Source organism: Gouania willdenowi, chromosome 4, assembly GCF_900634775.1.
Source record: "Gouania willdenowi chromosome 4, fGouWil2.1, whole genome shotgun sequence".
Taxonomy (NCBI): Eukaryota; Metazoa; Chordata; class Actinopteri; order Blenniiformes; family Gobiesocidae; genus Gouania; species Gouania willdenowi.
The window spans coordinates 558,300-564,299 of NC_041047.1; the positions used below are offsets into that span (position 1 = coordinate 558,300).

The 6,000-nt window shown below is 37.9% G+C and overlaps 1 pseudogene; it reads left to right on the top strand.

Annotated features, from left to right (window-relative positions):
• Positions 1-2,776: 2,776 nt before the first annotated feature.
• The window catches only part of LOC114461620 (adenomatous polyposis coli protein 2-like), a 20,797-nt pseudogene continuing 17,573 nt past the window's right edge, over positions 2,777-6,000 (top strand).

Below are 6,000 nucleotides of genomic sequence, written 5' to 3' on the forward strand. Positions count from 1 at the left end.
ATATAACACAACACACTACTATATAACACAACAACACACTACTATATAACAACAACACACTACTATATAACACAACACACACTACTATAACACAACAACACACTACTATATAACACAACAACACACTACTATATAACAACAACACACTACTATAAAACAACAACACTACTAGATAACACAACACACACTACTATATAACACAACAACACACTACTATATAACACAACACACACTACTATATAACAACAACACACGACTCTATAACACAACCACACACTACTAATACAACAACACACTACTATATAACACAACACACACTACTATATAACACAACAACACACTACTATATAACACAACAACACCTACTATATACAACAACACACTACTATATAACACAACAACACACTACTATATAACACAACAACACACTATATATAACACAACACACTACTATATAACACAACACACGACTATATAACACACACACACTACTATATAACACAACAACACACTACATATAACACAACAACACACTATATAACACAACACACTACTATATAACACAACAACACACTACTATTAACACAACACACACTACTATATAACACAACAACACTACTATATATAACACAACAACACACTACTATACACAACAACACACTACTATATACACAACAACACACTACTATATAACACAACAACACACTACTATACAACACAACACACTACTATATAACACCAACACACTACTATATAACACAACAACACACTACTATATAACACAACAACACACTACTATATAACAACAACAACACACAACTATAACACAACAACACCACTATATAACAACAACACACTACTAATATAACACAACAACACACTAACTATATAACACAACAACCACTACTATATAACACAACACACTACTATATAACACAACAACACACTACTATATAACACAACACACTACTATATAAACCCAACACACTACTATAACACCAACACACACTACTATAACACAACAACACACTACTATATAACACAACAACACACTACTATATAACACAACAACACACTACACACAACACACTACTATATAACACAACACACTACTATATAACACAACACACTACTATATAAACACAACACACACTACTATATAACACACAACACTACTATATAACACAACAACACACTACTATATAACAACAACAACACTACTTATAAACAACAACACACTACTATATAACACAACAACACACTACTATATAACACAACAACACACTACTATATAACACAACAACACACTACTATATAACACAACAACACACTACTATATAACAACAACACACTACTATATAACACAACAACACACACTATATAACACAACACAACCACACACACTACACACTACTATATAACACACAACACACTACTATATAACACACAACAACACTACTAGATAACACAACACAACACTACGATATAACACAACAACACACTACTATAACCAAACAACACACACTACTATATAACACAACAACACACTACTATATAACACACACCTACTATATAACACACAACACACTACTATATAAACAACAACCACACTACTATAACACAACAACACACTACTATATAACACACACACTACTATATAACACAACAACACACTACTATATAACAACAACACACTACTATATAACAACAACACACTACTATATAACACAACAACACACTACTATATACACAACACACACTACTATATAACACCACAACCACCTACTATATAACACAACAACACACTACTATATAACACAACAACACACTACTATATAACACAACAACACACTACTATATAACACCACAACACACTACTATATAACAACAACACACTACTATATAACACAACAACACACTACTATATAACACAACACACACTACTATATAACACAACAACAAACTACGATATAACACAACAACACACACAACACACACTATACACCAACAACACACTACTATATAACACAACAACACACTACTTATAACACAACAACACACTACTATATAACACAAACACACACATACACCTTATAACCACAAACACACTACTATATATACACAACAACAACACTACTAATAACACAACAACACACGACTATATAACACAACAACACACTACTATATAACACAACAACCACTACTATATAACACAACAACACACTACTATAACACAACAACACACTACTATATAACACAACAACACACTACTATATAACACAACACACACTACTATATAACACAACAACACACTACTATATACAACAACACTAGATAACACAACAACACACTACTATATAACACAACACACACTACTATATAACAACACACACACTACTATATAACACAACACACTACTATATAACACAACAACACACTACTATATAACAACAACAACACACTACTATATAACACAACAACACACTACTATATAACACAACACACTACTATATAACACAACAACACTAACTATAAACACAACACACACTACTATATCACCAACAACACACTACTATATAACACAACCAGCTGGAGGCTGCTGTGGGGCGTGTCCCTGTTCGTCCTGTAGGGGGCGCTCGAGCAGAGGAAATCTGACAGGAGGAATGTCCCCAGGTTAACACACGCCTCCTGCTCAGAGTTCATTACAATATACAGTGGGTTCACCATCCTACACTAGTCTGTTATGGGACCCAGTCAGTCCAGTATAGTGGGGACCATGAGAGGTTACAGAGGCATCAGTACACTCTCATCCTCTGCTACTTCTTCTGGGTGAGTTAGCACTACGCTGAACCTTCTCTGGTCTAAAGGTCTGTGTGGGACCTGGTCCAGGTAGAACCAGTCCTGTGTGGTGATCTGTCAGTTATTGTCCTCCCTACAGGTCGTGAGTTTCCATCCTCATCGCAGTTGGAATTTATGCCAAGATCGCTAAAGAGAAAGGTTTTGTTTATTGTTTATCTTTCTGTGAGAAATACATGCTGATTCCTACGGCCTCCAGGTACATTGTTGGACATACTGTGTGTTACTGTGTGTGTTACTGTGTGTTACTGTGTTTTATTGTTGTGTTATTGTGTGTGTTTACTGTGTGTGTTCCTGTGTGGTTATTGTGTGTGTTATTGTGTGTGTTACTGTGTGTGTTACTTGTGTGTGTGTGTGTGTTACTGTGTGTGTTACTGTGTGTGTTTACTTGTGTTATTGTGTGTGTTATTGTGTGTGTTACTGTTGTGTTACTGTGTGTGTTACTACTGTGTGTGTTACTACTGTGTGTGTTATTACTGTTGTGTGTTATTGTGTGTGTTACTGTGTGTGGTATTGTGTGTGTTACTGTGTGTGTTACTGTGTGTTACGGTTGTGTTATTGTGTGTGTTACTGTGTGTTACGTGTGTGTTACTGTGTGTGTTACTGTGTGTTACTGTGTGTGTTTCTGTGTGTTACTGTGTGTGTTACTGAGTGATACTGTGTATGTTACTGTGTGTTACTGTGTGTGTTTGTGTGTGTTACTGTGTGTGTTACTATGTGTGTTACTGTGTGTGTTACTGTGTGTGTTACTGTGTGTGTTACTATGAGTGTTACTGTGTGTGTTACTGTGTGTTACTGTGTGTGTTACTTTGTGTTACTGTGTGTGTTATTGTGTGTGTTACTGTGTGTGTTACTGTGTGTTACTGTGTGTGTTCCTGTGTGTGTGTGTGTGTGTGTGTGTGTGTTACTGTGTGTGTTACTACTGTGTGTGTTACTACTGTGGTGTGTTACTGTGTGGTCTGTGCGTGTTACTGTGTGTGTGTTACTGTTGTGTTACGTGTGTTATTGTGTGGTGTTACTGTGTGTGTGTGTGTGTGTGTACTGTGTGTGTGTTACTGGTGTGTGTGGTGTGTTTTACTGTTTGTGAAGTGTGTGTGTGTTTTACTGTGTGTTACTGTGTGTGTTACTGTGTGTGTGTGTTACTGTGTGTTACTGTGTGTGTTACTGTGTGTTTTACTGTGTGTGTGTGTTACTGTGTGTCTGTGCGTGTTACTGTGTGTGTTACTGTGTGTGTGTGTGTTACTGTGTGTTTCTGTGTGTGTTACTGTGTGTTTTCCTGTGTGTTACTGTGTGTGTGTGTTACTGTGTGTTACTGTGTGTCTTTGCGTGTTACTGTGTGTGTTACTGTGTGTGTTATTGTGTGTGTGTGTGTGTGTGTGTGTGTGTTTTACTGTGTGTTACTGTGTGTTATTGTGTGTGTGTGTGTGTTACTGTGTGTGTGTGTGTGTGTTACTGTGTGTGTGTGTGTGTTACTGTGTGTTTTACTGTGTGTGTGTGTGTGTGTGTGTGTGTTAGTTACTGTGTGTTTTTACTGTGTGTGTTATTACTGTGTGTTTTATGTGTGTTTCTGTGTGTGTGTGTGTGTGTGTGTGTGTGTGTGTGTGTGTGTAGTGTGTGTGTGTGTGTGTGTGTGTTTGGTGTGTGTGTTGTTGTGTGTGTGTGTGTGTTGTGTGTGTGTGTGTGTGTTAGTTACATTCCTGACGATGAAGTTTTTCCAACATGTTTCAACGTTTTCTCTGACAGCTTATCTCAGTCAGTTTTGTCTGTATTTATGGGGACCATGTGCCTGACTTTGTGTGTGTGTGTAGATTGTGGTGGACACCCTCACTGTAGATCCAGCTCTTCTGCTGATTGTGGTGGGGTCAGCAATGTTCCTCATTACATTCCTGGGATGCTTCGGAGCGCTGCGTAACGCCACCTGTGTGCTGAAGACGGTACGACGTTTAACACACACACTGATTTAGTCACTTAGATAGTCTGACATGCTGTGGTTCCTCCTCCAGTTCCTGTCCATCCTGGTCCTGGTTCTCCTCCTACAGGTCGCTGCTGGAGTGGTTGGATACTTGTTCACACACGGTGAGACCAGCAACCACCATTCTACCATCATGGATCTATACATTACTATTATATTATTATGATTATTATTCACATTCTTTTAAAATTATCACAATTTATTCTAAACAATTAATTTTTGATTTTATATATAATGTGTGTGGTGTGTGTGTGTTGAGATGATGGAGAGGACAGAGAGGCTGATGATGAAGGCTGTAGTCCGGTACAGAGAGGACCAGGACCTGGAGAATGCCATCGACTTCATCCAGAAGAAGGTGAGAGGAGGTGGGAGGAGCCCTGAGTGGTCAGAGGTCAAAGGTTGATCTGATTGCTGCTGATTGGACCAGTTCCAGTGCTGTGGAGTCCAGAACTACAGAGACTGGTCCCAGAACCTCTACTTCCAGTGTTCAGACTCTAACCCTAGCCTGGAGGCCTGTGGGGTCCCCTTCTCCTGCTGTGTCCTCCAGCAGAACCAGGTCAAAACCTACAGTAATAATAATATAAAAATATCACATTTTTATTATAAAGCACTTTTCAGACAATAAAGTGCAGCTCAAAGTGCTTTACATAATTTAAAAAAAGGAAAACACATACAGAATGACACACAGGATCAAAATAAAGACACAATGATGACAATGGCACGTGCACGGCTACAGAGGCTCCATGAGGAAACACTGGATGAGAAAAGAGATGATTAAGGACAGTAAAATCTAAAAAGTCTAAAGATAAAACAAGCTGTAAAACTGAAACGATGGCTCATTGTGAGTGTGTGTCCTGACTTTGGGAGTTACTAGAAGGTCAGCGCCAGAGGACCTCAGGACCTGAGAAGGTTCATAGGGTAAAAGTAGTTCTGAAAGGTGAGAAGGCCTAAGACCATTAAGACACTTAAAAACCTTAAAATGGATCCTAAAACACACGGGGAGCCAATGCAGCAAATTTTAAAAATGGTGTAATGTGTTCCCGCCTCCTGGTCTTCATCTGTAATAGTTGTAAATTTGAATAGTTTAATGTGTTTTTGTGTGTGTGTCTGTCATTTGTGTGCTTTTGTTGTGCTTTTCTTTGTCATTTTGTGTATTTTGTTGTAGGTTTTAA